We start from the raw sequence: 16611 nt of genomic DNA, 5'->3' as shown, positions 1-16611 counted from the left end.
CCCTCCGCGGGCGCCTCGCCCGGTGCCCCGGGACCCGAGACGGGTGTGCGGCCCGCCGCGTCCCGACGCGTTCGCGCCCACCCGCGCCTCCTCCGCGGAAACCCAGCCACTGACAGATAAGGCGGGTGGGCCGAGGCCGCAGGACGCGTTGGGGTTTGCTTTTCCGTGTCGGTTAATGTTTAAACCGTGCTTGACCCTCCTGGGCACAGTTCCATAGAGAAACAAAAGCTAAATCTTTATCCTATCTGATGAAATTCTGACCTCAGGGCTAAAAGAAAATCACAGAGTAGCCTCGTCCTGCCTTCACTGCTCTGATCATGAAGTTTCATTCTCATTAAATGTCGCTGAGGGACTGACAGGGAGAACGGATGGAGCGGGAAGAGCCCCGTGCTGGGGAAATCAAGGCACGCACCCCGCAGCTCCTCCCCGCTGGCCTCTGCCTCTGCCAGGGACCTTAGGAAAATCTACGAGGGATGGGAAATTGGGGCCGACAGCTGCAGGCTGGCAATCGGGTTCTAAACTGTGGCTTTAGGAAGGAGTCCTTGCCTGTCTAGTCAGGAACACACACACACACACACACACACACACACACACACACACAAAGTCTCCAGTAAGAAATCAATCTTCAGCAGAAAGTTGAGAAAAAAGCACATTTCTAAAGTTGCGCATTGCGGTGGCAGATGGTTTGCTCAGGGAACCTTCCCTGATGCGAGGGTGCTCTGAAAGCTGGGCTTGGTCCTAGTCCTGAATTTGCCATTAACGTGTCGCTAAGGGTTCGACACATTTTCTGTCTATAACTCCTGCAGGACTAAGCAAAATCTTGAAGAGAAAATATGTTTTTGTTAAGTTTATCAATCTTAAATTTTAAGATTAGTAGAAAAAAAGTTTGGCCATAACTAGAGAAGAACAGAAACAATAGTTGTTTTTTTTTTTAATTTTATTTTCAAGAAAGCAGCACAATATGTTACACGTAGAACATTTGCCTAGCCCTCCATGGATGGGCCCAGTGTCCTGCCCTGATTTTGTATAATCCTATCACAAAACAAGATCATTTCTTGCTGCCGTGCTTATCTCCTGATAAGCAAAACTAGCCTGGCAACTTTATGGCAATGTTAAGGTTGTTCTCTTGGCACACCTTCACAATCACAGCATAGATTGCGAAGAGAAGTGAGGGAATACTTCCTGTGAGCTTGCGTAATCTCCATGGTAACTCCCCTAATCGGACTGCACCTTGGGAAAGTGCAAAGAACACACAGGTGTTGGCCATGGAATCCAGACCTCAATCCCATAGCTCCCCAAGACCAAAGCAAGCAATAGCCAGCATTTATTATGAGGCTTGGAATCCAAATGCCGGTGTGAATCACCCAGAGGAACCTTTTTGCCCTGGCCAGAAGCAGCCTGGGAACCAAAGGTGGAGCCCCAAAGGCAGAGGAGCAAATGCAAAAATCAGATGGACAGCGAGAGCCCAAGAAATGTATTTTATCTCCACCTTTATAAAAGTAGGAACTTCTCAAGAAGAGTAGCTGCTTCAGTTCTTACAGCCAGAATCCCAGGTGTCCCCAAGTGAAGAAGCATGAGAAGGTCGCAGGTAGACCCGCCGGTCCCGCCCCACACGGGTAGTTGTCCTGTATCACCGAACATGACAGAGCCCTGGTGAGCAGCCCTCTTCCTCCTGAGAGGTGAGTGCAGTCAAAGACGAATTCCTCGTCTTTCTCTCAAAAAACACTTTTCTCTGTCCCTCACTGTTCTGTTCCTGAGCAGTTCCTGCAGCCAGGACAGACCAGTTTCCCAGGAGTGGGCGTGAGCCCTGAGGAGCTGTGACTGTTTTTCTCTGAGATTTTCAAGGAAGGAGGCGGGAGAGCTTCTCTTAGCAGAACTGGAGCTCTCAAGCAGTCCTTTCTATGACCTTCTTAACTTTCTTTTCTTGTTTAATCATCAAGACCCTAGAAAACAGCACCTTTCTCAAGAAATTTGTGCATACAAATGAAGGCGTGGCGCAGGGGTGAGCCAGTCAATCACAACGGAAGCATGTGGCCAAGGAAATTTGCTCTGAAAGTAAAAAAAACATAAGAGAAAAAAGAAGGGTAGAGAACAGTGTATCCCCTTCAGGGCAGCCACCCTACCTATTTACACCACTAGGCCCTACCTGCTAGAGTTTCCCTACATCCCAGTAGTCCATCACTTATAAATCCCTGAATGGACTGACCCATTCGTGAGGTCAGAGCCCTCATGGTCCAGCCACCCCCCAAGGGCCCGCCTCTGAATACTGCTGCCTTGGGGACCAAGCCTTTGACATATAGCTTCCAGGGACACGTAAGACCTAGATCCTAATAGACTATCCACCATATAGCCTATAACCATGTGTAGAGAGAGAGCTGTACTAGTGAATTGCTAGCAACATTAATCTCTGGGTGGTGATTTTTATTTCCTTCTTTATACTTCTTTCAGCATATCTTTCAGTATTTTTTTATAACACAATAAGAAAAGTATCTTCTTAAATGACGTGTTGGAAATACAGTGAGTCTGTCAGCCCGAAGTTGTGTCCATCAGACACCACCTAGCTAAACTCATAGACTGGATATATATCAGCAGAGGCTAAAGCAAGTGCAGTTGAGGCTGTGATCTGAACATTGTCTCCTCTAAAACCCAGAGTGGAGTTTAACCCTCACTGTGAGTCACTGAGAGGGTAGAGACTTAGTCCAGCCATATGTTTAGAGATAGGGCGTTTGGGGTTGAATACTAATAGCTTTATAAAAAGAGAGAGAGAACCAGAGCAAACAGTGTATGCTTCCTGTCCCTCGCTGTGTAATTCGCTCATGTCACCTTGGAATCTGCCCGCAAGAAGACTACATACCAGACGCAGCTCCTTGGCTCTGCACCAGATTTGCAAACCACAATAATTCTCTTTTCTTTATAGTATACCCAATCTGTGGTATCATACTGTTAACAACAGGAAGTAGACTAGCACAGTTGCCAAGCCAACTGGGGGTCACAGAGGGGACATCATCACAAGAGCAAAGCGTCTCTCCAGCCAAAGCAATGGGGCCGCAGGGCATGGGGAAGTCGACAGCCAACCCAGGGACCTGACAGCAAGTGAACACGTCTACAGCACCTGAGTGCTGATTGGAATGATTACTACAGCCACATCTTAACTGCTTCCTACGGGTCTGGTGAGTTGGATGAATGGCTTTATTTTTCTCTTTAATTTTCAGGACAATACAGATGGATGAGTACATTATCATCCCTTATGGGGAAAACTCAGGTTTAGAGAAGTTAAATAACCCCCTGGACATGAGACCACTAAGTCGTCCGCGGACTCTTGTCCATCTGTCCAGTGTCACGCTCAAAGCACCTGTACTCACTTCCATCTCGAAAAAGGTCTTCCAATGGAGGAGGGGAGAAAAAATAGTTATCAGTAGTCATAATAGCACAAAGTGAAAGATACACTTTTTAAAATACAATCAAGCATCTGTCTTTTCTTTCACATCTACTGACCAAAGACCAACGAGGCATTTGTAGTTTTGAGCACATATACTGTCCCATCCAAAATGAGTAAAAACTCATACTTTACTAAGTTGTGGAGTTTCTCATCAACCCTCTAGTCATGAGGCATTTGTGGCTTTCTCGTCTGTGATGAACAGCCCTCTCTTTTCTCTCTGTGACTTCAGGGAAAGGGCCAATAATGTCATGCACCCAACTCCCCTCCTGTACTCACGGAGAGGCTCAGAGGGCCACGCTGACCCATGAGTCTCCCTGGAAACCTGCTTTATCTGAGGTGATCTCATGATGACGTAAGCACCACCCACCAGAGGGCTTTACAGAGGCAGAACCAAACGCGTGAGAACAGAAGGGCCTGAACCGCGAGGAGGATCTAAGTTGGGGGCTTCCAGAAGCCATCTTGGCACCATGTTGGAAAGACTTTGTTAGCTAGCAGAGACTGTTATTGTGCTGTCACTTATGGTATCGTTTTCTAGAAGGATAAAGGAGGTGAAGGGAATGGGCACTAAATACCCAACTCACCCCAGGAGATCAAGATAAGTATGTATCACTTACAAGCGAAATACTACAAGTTACTACAAGCCCCCCGTCATTTTTGTACCTCTTCCCCTCTGTGTCACCAAATTTACTTGGAACACAGAACTGTGAAAAGTGCTGTGTGTGAATGAATGGACATTGGCCTAAAAATGAAGCAACAGCAATGCCCCCCAAAATACCTTTGGCTTCAGGAATAACATATGCTCTTGAGCATCACCTGTACATTGGCTTGTGAACCTCTTGCTCCCAGAAAACACTAATTTACCTAAATAGTGACACGTGAACATCCCTGCAGACAGAAGTTGCCCAGTGTACCACGCTGTCATGTCCTGCCGTAGAAAAAGAAAAACCCCTCATCTTGTCCTGTACATCTGTTTGGACGGTCTTATTTCCCTGTGTGTGATGCTTACTAGGAAACCAGACAGGAGCTCATTGAACATAAAGGTCTATGGGGCCAAACATTCCCCACCAATGCCTTCCTTTCATTTATATAATTCTCCATAAATACAGTAAGTACTGCCTAACTTTGGTAATGGTACAGCTCCTCAAATATTTCCATAAATTATTTCTTTCTTTTACAGAAAGATTAGGGTTCAGAGTCTAAGTAGCCACACAATACCCTTTCACATAAAAAGAAATTTTAAAATATCAAAGGATTAATGTCTGAGAATTAGAAAAACTTTGAGATACAGTAAAACCTTGGATTGCAAGTAAGTTATTAAGTGTTTTACAAGACAAGCAAACATTTCTAATAAATTTTAACTTGATAAACAAGCAATGCCATGCAGGATGAGTAGTACATGAGGCTGAACGTCTCATGATCACAGCTGAGGCAGTGGTTCTCTCTCTCCTCTCTTTTCTCCTCCCCTCTCCTCTCCTTTCTTCTGCTTCTCTTTTTGCATCGTCTCTCTTCTCTCTCTCTCTCTCCCTCCCTCTCTCTTGCTGTGGGATTATGGGTGATTGTATCCAAGCATCAAGAGATTATAGAGGAGATCTCATCTGCAGAGGAAGAGAAGAAAAAGGCAGAGGACACACTGTCTTCAGATTAGAGAGACATGTGAAATGTGAGAAGCTCTGTGAAATTTTGTAGAAAGCACCGCCCGAATAAGGCCGTACCAGTGCAAGTGGTCAGTCTGTGCAACAAGAACGCAGGGTCCCATTTCCACAGAATCCTCCAAAGGACGCAAAAGCAAGTGCTGTTGGGCAGCTTCTTTGTTCACATTGTATGAAAAGACAGGTTCCACTGAGCCAATAGCCGGCAATGATTCCGTTAGCTGTGGTGAAAGTTACAGTAACCCCCTTCTCTTCCTCACGCCAGCCATGAAGGTTTTCAAAGGTGAGTGCAGGTTTATTTTTTATATTTTGTATTTTCTATATTATTTTCTATTATATTAAGGCATTGTAACCATTTTATATGAATGCTTTGGAGCTGTTGTAGAAGTCATCTGAGTTTCCATTAGCAGGGGGACCTTACACTTCATTGGTCCTGCTGGAATGTGCTCCTGACCACTAGAGCTGCCCACTGTGAATGCAGTTGTGCCACCAAGTGACTTGAGAGTCAGCACTGCCACATGTGGGTTCAGACTGAGCACCTCGAGAGTGACAGCTGGCCAGGTGTGTGGAAGCTGGAGGGAGCTGGTGGGAGTACATGACAGGTGTGATCACGGGTGTGTGCACATGGGTACCTAGGAATGGGAAGTGGCGCTCACGTGGGTGCACTGCAGGCTTAGTGTTCTTCTCGTGACAGGGGAGAGGGCAGCGCAGGGGCAAGCTCACTTGGCTGGAGCCCACATTCCCCAGTGTCAGGCCCCAGAGAGCAATTGAGAGACAGGCTTAAACACCTGCCATCAGGTCTTAAGGAAGGCAGGGCCTGGGATCAATTGGAAAACAATCCTGGAAATAAAGCTGCCAGGGGCTGGCTAGCTTTCTGCCTGGTGGGACCCCTGAAGGAGGGCCTCCAGCGCCCTGGGAGCCACAGGTGGGGAGCGCCGGCCTTCTGGCTGGCTAGCTTTCTGCCTGGTAGGCCCCCGGAGGGAGGGCCCCCGCGCATGTGGAGCCATGCAGTGGCCCTTAGGCCGGCCGCCGCCGCTCAATTGAGAACTATCAAGACACAGAGAAACAATGACACAATTGGCCCACCATGCACCGGCTGCAGATGCTCACCCTGGGACGTGTGTGAAACATTCAAATGGAGAAACCCCTGGGAATGCATGCCATACAACGGGTTACTCTTGCTCCTGCCATTGAGAAACAGAAAGGTCCAAAGTCAGCAGAGGAGCAACTGCTAAACAAGGACTCAGAGAAGAGGAGAATGCAGACTAAGCCCAAGGAGTCAGAGGTCCTGTGGACTGGGGTCATAAGAGCCACTCGGAAGCTGTAAACCAGGAGGACCTTGCACAGTACCTGCAGAGACTCCCTGGAAGCCATTCTTCCCCTGACAGTACAGGCTGCGGTGGAGCTCCAGAGAAGTCTGCAGCAGGATTCCTGCTGCCTGTGCTGACAGTTGGGGAGAGGACACTAACTGACTGTGGGGTCCCAGTGCGATGAGAGGCTGGAGAGAAAACGCTACAAAAAATGGCTTTCGCCCCAGACGGCTCACTTGATTTTTGACAACTCTTAGGCTGTAACTACTTGTTAGATCCTTCTTGTGTATCTCTGTCTTCCTGAGAAACCACTTTGAAGATACCACCATGTATTACAGCAGTCATTGTTATTTTCCTAGACGTCTATCCATAACTCTGTAATGTTTGTATTGTTCCTATCCTATTTCATAAATGGATCCATGTTTATTATTATGTGTTTCCTACAACAACTATTGAGAATTATTGAATGATTATTCAATAGGTCACTCACGCATAGTTCTATTTATACTCTTTAGAAGCCACTTTGAAGATACCTAAGTAGAGTACAACAACTATTGATAATCTCGTACCTCTTTTGTCTGTAACTCAATATTATTTGTCTGTTTTCCTGAGAAATTATCTTGTAGATAACAATATGTAAAACAATAACCATTGATAATCTCCTACCACTTTGTCTGTAATTTGGTAAGCCCCCCCATTACTATATTATCCTTCTTTTACTCTTTAAAAAAAAAAAAAGCTGCCAGTTCACACCATCCTTTCCCCTCTGCGCAAACGCAGCCTGCCAAGCAGCTGTGACACAGGTGTCCACTGTGGCTTCCTCTCAGAATTAGAGAAGTCTTCTTCCCCTCTGCTTCAGGGTGATAGGTTTCTCCCTTCATTATAATTCCTTTAGAGTCTCTGCAGCGCCGCCCACTGGAGGCGATTGCCATGGCGCTGACTAGTATGGCCCCAAGCCAGTGTGGCGCTGGCCACTAGAGACCATGTGCTAAGCCCCACCCTCCTTCCTCTGAGTCAAATTACAACTTCCTACTCCCCTTGTGTAGTGTCCTGTTATATTTTCCCACGCTCCCACCCAATCCCAGTCTGCCACATCAGGCCATCCACCCCCTAAACCCCACCTCCAACCTGGCACTATATAACCATTGTTCTCCCAGCCAGGCCTTCAGAAGCTCCACGTCCCCCCACCCCTTCCTACTGTGGTCTTCTCCATGCCCGCAATAAAGGCATTTTATTCTGTCTTTATTTCTCTCTGCACCGGAAAAGCCTATCACAAGGAAGGCTGGTAGTGTGAACACAAAGGAAGCATGCAATTCCCGCAGAAGAAAGCAGGCTGTGATGGCCGGTGGTGTGGATTGGGTCATAAATGCAGAGGTGGTAGAAACACTGGCAATTTACCCTCACCTAAGACAACCCTAGACACCCTGATCATCATCCAGTTTTTAATGCAGCATTATCTTTGTGAGGGTTATTGTGGTTAAAGAGGGAATCCACAGCTCCCCATTACGGGGCACATGCAGGTCTCACCTCATTGTGATATGCTGAAGGCAAGCTCGAGCAAGAGGCAGGAGTGGCTGCCCCACCCTTCCCTGCCACAACAGAGGACACCTTGGGTACACGTGTGACCACATGGCGTGCCACCTGACTACCCGACCAGCAACACAGCAGCGACGCCGTGTCTGTATCCACACAGTTATGAATAAGGTATGTTTCTTTTCCCTTTGCACATTGTAGAGGAATACTTTTCCACAAATGATGCTGGGATACATGAAAACCCATGTGCCAAAACAGTAAATTTGGAGCTCTCCTTTCACCACACACAACAAGGAAATGGAAGAACAAACACTAAAAGTTTCAGGAGAAAACAAAGGGGGAAAATCATCAGGACTTGGAGTTAAGCGAAGAGTTCTTAGGTAAGGTACCAAAAAAAATCCATAGAAGAAAAATGAATGAGGGAACTCAAGATTAAAAACATGTGCACTTCAAGAAACATTGCTAGGAAAATGAAATTACACACCACAGGCTGAAGGAAAATACTCGCAAATCATCTGACAGAGGACGTATCTCTAACATACTACAACTCAGTGCGGAAACCTAATTTAAAGGTAGGTGACAGGCTTGAAAAGACGTTTCACAGTGACAGGTACATTAAAAGATTCTCAACACCATTGCGATCCCCACATCCTGCTGATTGGAATGCAGAGTGGTGCAGGCACTTTAGAAATATTTTGGCTGTTTCTTAAAAACTTACCCTGTGACACAGAAATTTCACTGAGAATTTACCGAAAGCTACGATAGCATCCATTCATGAGAAACTTGTGTACCGGTGTGCTTAGCAGCAGTATTCTATTTATTAGTGCATATTACAAGCAGCATATTTGCACATGCATATATTGTCTTCACCCCCACCCCCAGCATTACTCTTAATGGCACCAAGTTGCGAATAACTCAAATGTCCATGAGTGGATACATGTGATATATTATGTCAATATGATAGAATACAATCCAGCAAGAAAAATGCAGTAACTATTAATTCATGTTATAGCATGGGTGAGCCTGACATGATGCTAAATGAAAGAAACCCCATGTGAACTAGCACATACTGAATGATTCTATTTACAGTAAATGAAACTTCCAGAAAAGGAAAATCTATAGGAACAAAAAGCAATTTAAGGATAGCCTGGGACTTGAGGTAGAGAAAAAAAACTGATGGTAAAGGAGAGACTGGCATATCTTTTGGGGGTGATGGAAGTGACCTCAAACTGGCTTGTGCCTTTGTTTGCATAAGCCTAAACATTTACCAAGAATTTGAATTCCACGAAATGGGTACATTTAGCTTATGCCTCTAATCCCAGCACTGAGAAGCCTGAGGTAGGAGGACTGCCCAAAGTTCAAAGCTAGCCTGGGCTACATAATGAGTGCAAGGCTAGCCTGAACTGCATCGCAAGACGCTGCCTCAAAAACAAGCAAACAAGAGTGAATTTTATCCTATGTGACTTGTGCTTTGACAATGCTATGAAGAAATTTAAAGAAGCTGGATTTTCATTAGTAAATTTCCTAAATGAAATATCACATGTTAAAAATAAACGAAAAATGGTCTAATATTTTATTTTTTATACCTGGATAAACTTTTTACCTCTCAAGTGGCAGGCACTCCAAGTTGAAACATCTGTGTTAAAATGGCAGTTTTTAAAGCTTCAAATTGTACCCTTGAGGAACTCATTTAAAATGTACGTTCCTGAGCCACATTCCTCCGGACCTGGCACCAGTTACCGAGTCAGTGTGTCTGGGGCAGAGGCAAGACTGTGAATTTTTCTTTTGTATATTTCACTTCTGTTGTAGTCAGGGCTCACAAGAGAAAAAAATTTAATACAGGACACATAATTTATAGGATTATTTTACAGTAGTCACCCAGAGAGTCAAGTACAAAAGAGTGCAGGAAATCTGTCCACACACTAAAGACCAAAAGAATCCAGCTGAGGGCCTGAATCCCACAGCAATGTCCTGCCTGAGTCCAGCTGAAGACCTAGAGCCCATCACAATGCCCCCCATGAATCCAACTGGAGGCCTACAGCCCACAACAGTGTCTCATGCAGGCCTGTTTCACAGATCTGCGCTGGGAAGGCCCAAAGTTCGGTGGTAGAAGCCAGAAAGTCTGTGCCATTGGGACAAAGGATCCGTGCTAGCAGGCTGAGGGATCTGCACTGGAGCCAGGAAGCAACACTCAAAGTAAAGACCAGCGCTCTCCCAATAGGTACCACAGCCATCCTCAGTGACAATGAGGTCCCAAGCTCCTCCAGCAATGAGAACACCCAAGTTCCCATCAAGAAAGCCAGTGCAACAAGCTTCTCCAGGAGAATGACCAGTGCACTATCTTCCCCTCCAGAGCCAGGAAGCAATGCTCAAAGTAAGGACCAGAGCTCCCCCAAAGTGAATCCTAGCCATTCTCAGCAACAACAAGGTCCCAAGCTCCTACAGTGATGAGAATAGCCATGTTCGTCTGAGGAAAGCCAGCATGACAAGCTCCTCCAGGAAAACCAACAGCCGTGGGAGAACAGCTCCCTCTTTTTCTCCAGTTCTCCTTTCCATGCTGCTGGCAACAATCCTCAGGTGGGCTTCCCACACCCAGAAACGTGATGATTCAGTTCAGCTGGGTGTCACAAGTGGCCCACCAGTTGTCAGTCCACCACACCATCTTTCTTTTCTTTCTTTCTTTCTTCTTCCTTTCTCCTCTTTCTTTCTTCTTTCTTTCTTCTTTCTTTCTTTCTTTCTTTCTTTCTTTCTTTCTTTCTTTCTTTCTTTCTTTCTTTCTTTCTTTCTTTCTTTCTTTCTTTCTTCCTTTCTTTCTCTCTCTCTTTCTTTGTCTTTCTCTCTCAAACACGGGGCAAACACTGTTCCACTGAACTACATCCCAGCCCTCTTTTCTTACACTTTGAGACAGGGTCTGTCTCACTAAACTGCCTAGGCTGGGCTTGAACATGGAACCCTCTTGCCTCAGCCTTCTGAGCAGCTGGCATTACAGCTTTAGCCCACCATTCCCAGCAGCCACCCCCTCCTCTTTCTTCTTTCCTCTTCTTCCTGCTCCTCCTTCCTCCTTCTTCCTCTTCTCCTCATCCCTTTCCACTAACACAGTAGTAATAGTATATATTTGTAGAGCGCAGTGTGACATTTAAATGTCTACTGTATACTGATCAGATCAAAGTAGCAGGCCTATCACCTCAAACATTTATCATATCATCGTGTTAAGAGCATTCAAAATCCTCTCCCCTGTTTTGAAATGTGTGCTTGCTAACCACTGCTGCCTCACTTACCACAGCACACTAGCAGTGACCCCTCCTGCCCAGCTGGGCCCCTGCAGCTGGGGGCCAGTTCTCACTGTCTTTCCCTTCCTTCCCAGGCACTCAGAGCCGCTGTTCTGTTCCCTGCACTCACGAGGCCAGCGCACTGAGCTTCCGCGTGTTAGTAAGAACGTGAAGGATTTGTTTCTGTGGTCACTGTATCTCACTTAGCGCAGTGTCCTCCAGGCTCAGCCATGTTGCTGAAAATGACAGGATTTCAAGGCCATGAAGTTTTCACCTGCTCCCCCAGGCTGCACTGCCCTAGAGCTCCAGCCACCCCACCCCACCAGCCCCTTGGGCGTCTCCTCCTGCCAGGAGCAACAGCGAGGCAGCAGGTGGGTCCCCAGCTTTTGGTCCACCACTCTGGGAGGCAGAGAGTTGGAAACAAGGAAGGAAGGAACTTATCCTTCCTCACTTAAGAGAGGAAGGCGCCAAAGAATCCTGGCCAGGAAGGGAAGCTGCTTCCCAGTCTTGTCTTCGGTGTGTGTGCGGCAGGGGTCAGTTCTGCTTTCAGGGGACAAAAATAACATTCCTGAAATCGACTGCATTCAAAAGCCACAGGCAGTCAAAAGCAAAGGGACCAGTCCTGGACTAGTTTTCTAAGTCTCCAGCAGCACAGCCAGAGAGCGGCTGGAAAGACGAGCACATGAGCGTTTCATGTTGAACACACACCTGCTACAGATAAAAGGGCAGACGTTGTGAAGAGTGCAAAATCCTGGCTTAGGATATGAGGGAATAAAGAGCAGGTTTTGTTGCTTCTTGGTTGGCTGATTCTAAAAGCAAAATGTGCCCGGCATGGTGGTGCACGCCTATTAGGGAGGCTGAGGCCAGAGGACTGCAAGTTTGAGCCAAGCCTGGGTAACTTGGTGACTTAGAGAGACCCTGTCTCAAGATATAAAGTAAAACTGTTCTAGGGATGTAGCCCAGTGAGAACGGTTCTGAGTTTAACACCTAGTGCTGTCCCCTCCCCATCACCGCCACACTGGCTCCTGGACACTGGAGAAATACTTGCCTGGTCTACCTCGGAGGCCATATTTCAAGAAATAAACATTTTAAACTTGATTTGTTATCTGATTCATCCCTTGCATGGGTTTGAAATATTTCAGGCTCATGGATACCTCTGTAACATTACTTGTCAGCATTTTCCCTGTACTGTTCTCTTCTTTCTGCCTCTGACTTTTAAGAGGAGCAGCAGAAGGAGATGAACGCTTCAGCCAAGGCTACTCCTGAATTATTTAATCACCAAATGCCCTGGGTTGTCTTTTGGCAGAGCGAGAAAGTGCAGTCAGGACAGCCCTAGCACAGGAAGGCAGGAAGGAGAGGGGCCTGTTCTCAAGAGGGTGCAAGTAGAAAAGTAGGGGAAAGGAAGGGTGCCCTCAAGCATCGTGGCATGGGATGGAGGCTGTCCCCTTATACTGACACACCCCACCTTGCTGCAGCCCACCCAAGAACTGGGTGACCTCAGTGGCCAGCACCACTTAACCGTGTCCTGACCATGGTGAAGCCCAGGTGCACGCCACTTCTGTGATTCTTGAGCGGCCTTTCTGCAGTGACTCTGAATATGTCGGTCTGGGTGGGTCTGTGTCCTCCTAAAGTACAATAGCAATATACACTGCTTCTTTTGTGATCTAACTTTGAAAAACAAGTCTATTAAATATGCCTAGCAAAACCCTCCTCTCAGGTTACAGAGAATGAGAGGCCCAGTCTATAAAGAAAAAAAAAGCGGAAACCCAATGCCAGGTGGCAGAGACTCCTGTGTGGCCTGCAGACTGAGGGCACACGTCAGCACCCCACATGCTTACCGCAGCGGTCTCCCCGGGGAGTTTTCCCAGAAATGGACCCATGATGCTCGAGCTCACCAGGCCTGAAGCCCCCACACATGCACGCAGGGGTGACCCCACTGCTCCCTGCCTCTGCTCGCTGATCTGAGCCAGAAGGAGAAATGAGGGTGGGGAGATCCAAGGAGAAGAGAAAGACTCAGCAAAGGAGAGAGAGAGAGAGAAGAAAATGGCGCACTCGGGCCAAAGGCCGCAGGCACTTGGCCTCGGGGCCACCAACCAGCAGGAGCTCGACCTCACTTTGTCCTTTCTTTCTCTTCAGTGGGGTCTTGATGCTCACTCACGCGGGCAGCCCTGGGTGCCTGTCACTTTGGCCATGACCTGCTCTTTTTTTTTTTTTTTTTTATTTTAAAGAGTAAAAGAAGGATAACATAATAATAGGAGGGGCTTACCAAATTACAGACAAAGTGGTAGGAAATTATCAATGGTTATTGTTTTACATATTGTTACCTACAAGATAGTTTATCAGGAAACAAATAGACAAATGATAGTGAGTTACAGACAAAAGAGGTAGGAGATTATCAATAGTTGTTGTACTATACTTAGGTATCTTCAAAATGGCTTCTAAAGAATATAAATAGAACTATACATGAGTGACCTATTGAATAATCACTCAATAATTCTCAATGGTTGTTGTAGGAAACACATAATAATAAACATGAATCCATTTATGAAATAGGATAGGAACAATACAAACATTACAGAGTTATGGATAGACTTCTAGGAAAATAACAATGACTGCTGTAATACATGGTGGTATCTTCAAAGTGGTTTCTCAGGAAGACAGAGATACACAAGGAGGATCTAACAAGTAGTTACAGCCTAAGGGTTGTCAAAAATCAAGTGAGTCGTCTGGGGCGAAAACCATTTTTTGTAGCGTTTTCTCTCCAGCCTCCCATCGCATCGGGACCCCACAACCAGTTAGTGTCCTCTCCCCAACTGTCAGCACAGGCAGCAGGAATCCTGCTGCAGACTTCTCCGGAGCTCTACCACAGCCTGTACTGTCAGGGGAAGAATGGCTTCCAGGGAGTCTCTGCAGGTATTGTGCAAGGTCCTCCTGGTTTACAGCTTCCGAGCGGGTCTCATGACCCCAGTCCACTGGACCTCTGACTCCTTGGGCTTAGTCTGCATTCTCATGTTCTCTGAGTCCTTGTTCAGCAGCTGCTCCTCTGCTGGCTCTGGACCTTTCTGGTTCTCAATGGCAGGAGCAAGAGTGGCCCATTGTATGGCATGTATTCCCAGGGGTTGTTCAAAGTTTCAATGATTCACACACATCCATGGGTGGGCAACTGAAGTTGGTGCATGGTGGGCCAATTGTGTCACTGTTTCTCTGTGTCATGATAGATCTCAATTGAGTGGTGGCGGGCCTAAGGGCCGGTGCGCAACAGCGCTTGCAGCTGCATGGCTCCCCATGCGCTGGGGGCCCACCCTCCGGGAGCCACCAGGCAGGAAGCTAGCCAGCCTGTGGCTCCCTGTGCGCTGGAAGCCCTCCTTCCGGGGAACTACCAGGCTGTGAGTAAGCCACCAGTCCAAAGACCAGAGCTCCCAGCCCGAGGCTCCCCGTGTGCCCGAGGGACCTGCTCTTATGTAGACTCCATGGCAGCGTACAATCCTCACCCTCTGCCTTGCATGTACAGACACTCAAAGAGAAGTGTGCGCACCTTCCCTGCACACACAAAATTTCTTAAGTTTCTGACTCCTTCCCTCCGCTCTTCCATCTGCTTCCCCCTCCAGCCGCCCAGCTCAGTCTGCAGACTGGAGGTCTCCTGGACACCCCACAGTGTTGTTCAGAGGATCGATAGTAAAGTCCCAAACACAAAGGCACATGTGAGCAACTCCAGGTGGTGGCAGCAACAGAACTCAGCCAGAGTGTGGTGTGCGGAGCTGAGGAACCATGTGTGGGGTTGGCTCTGCATGCTGAGCTGAAGACCAGAGCAGAGATGCGTGAATCCTGGAGGTCACCTGCTGCACGCCCTTCCCAGCTCGTGGCCAGTGGGGCCACTCGGGGGACCTCTTCCGTGTGGCGCATTGCAGCTTAGAAGCAAGAAAAAAGCTCACAGAGGTCAGGAGGGCCTGGTAACAAGTAGGAGCTGGAAAATGGAACCAGAAAAGCTGAGAGATTTTCACGTGAGGAGAGTCACCGAGAGCTGACAGTGGGGCCTTTCAAAATACAGCTCTGGCTTACTGTAGCAACCTGGCAAATCGAGAGGTAGTGCGTATCTGTTTTTTAAAGTTTGCACAGTTTTGCTCATTAGAAAACTGAAACAGCTTTCTATATGTTTGTTGGTGGTTAGTATTTTTCTTTTGTGAACTGGCTATTGAAATGCTGGATCTGTTTTTCTCTAGTTCATACTTTATTCTCAACGTAAATATTTGCCAATTTTGCCATTTTTCTTCCAATTTGTTTACACTATTTTTTAGGTCACAAAGATACTTCCCCCAAGCAGATTACTCATCAGAGTCTTTGGAGTACAGATAATAAATAGATCCAGGTTGTGAATGGCTACACAGACACTGAATCTAGGAAAGGCCACGTCCCTCGATGACCGGAAGTGAAACAGAGCACCAAGCCTGGAGGGGCCGTCTCCAGGTGTTCCGAGGTGCAGACAGGTTCATGATGGTGCCTCTCGGGACCCCCACCCTTTCGTTCCCCTTGGACTGCGCCCCAGAGTCACATTTCTGGGGCAGTTTGGATGACAAAGGGTCGGTCAGCAGCATTAGACGGGTGGCCGGTTCACACAGCCATAGGACACAGAGCCACTCTGTTCGGGATCTCCTGTTATGTACATGTTTCGCCTTCAAGCTTTCTGGATTCTGAGACGTTTTGGAAGGCCTCCTTCCCCTCAAAGGTGCACTTTTAAACAGTGATCTGTTTATCTGAGCAGTCTTGGTTTTCCCTTTTCACATCTGAGTCTTCACCCCAGCTGGAATTGATTTTGTTCTGTTTTGTACCAGAGAAAGAGGAAGAGGGTGCAGTTTTATTGTTTTCCTAGAGGCAAGCAGCGATGCCTGGAGTGTGTACCGAACCAGCCATTTCCTCCTCACTCCTGGGAAACATCACCTGCAGTGTCAGTCCTTATTCCACCCTGGATTTCCATAAGATGCATCTGTTTCTGAACACTATCCTCCGTGAACATGTTTCCATTCCCAGGAGTAAGAAGCTGTGTCCTCTAGGGTAGCCGAACAGGGTGGAGTTGAGGGCAGAGTTTGACCGCAGGCCAGGGACCGAGCTCAGAGTATGAGGCACGGGCAGTGTGGGTGAAAAGACTGCAGACAGGGGAATTAGTGCAGCCCTGAATAGTCACCAAGGAGGGTCACACACAAACACATGCTTGGGGCATGCACTCACATTGGCGTATAAACACACACACACACACACAAGCACAGATACAAACAAGGATCCCAACACATGCACAGATACATCTGCCTAGTCATTGTACAGAACTAGCAGCCAGGCATTTAGGGAAACAGGGAATAAAGACGTTTAAAAGCAGAAAATTAATGGGGTTATTAATGGAAGTTTCAGGAAGAGAAAAT

At 47.2% G+C, this 16611-nt stretch overlaps 2 long non-coding RNA genes across 2 annotated transcripts in view; one reads left to right on the top strand and one right to left on the bottom strand.

The window, feature by feature from the left end:
* Nucleotides 1-1100: 1100 nt before the first annotated feature.
* Nucleotides 1101-16611, bottom strand: part of LOC102023932 — a 28686-nt gene continuing 13175 nt past the window's right edge. Inside the window, exon 4 of the long non-coding RNA XR_264206.1 lies at nucleotides 1101-2049. This is a non-coding gene — a long non-coding RNA (uncharacterized LOC102023932). The remainder of the gene's footprint in view (nucleotides 2050-16611) is intronic.
* LOC102023716 lies at nucleotides 2873-15279 on the top strand. The gene is made up of 3 exons (XR_001231424.1): nucleotides 2873-3170; nucleotides 5496-5649; nucleotides 14809-15279. It is a non-coding gene; the product is annotated as an uncharacterized LOC102023716 (long non-coding RNA).

Source organism: Chinchilla lanigera, unplaced genomic scaffold (genome assembly GCF_000276665.1).
Source record: "Chinchilla lanigera isolate Chin_1 unplaced genomic scaffold, ChiLan1.0 scaffold00096, whole genome shotgun sequence".
Lineage (NCBI taxonomy): Eukaryota > Metazoa > Chordata > Mammalia > Rodentia > Chinchillidae > Chinchilla > Chinchilla lanigera.
Note: the sequence above shows the minus strand (reverse complement) of the source record. Positions and strands in the feature narration are given on the sequence as shown.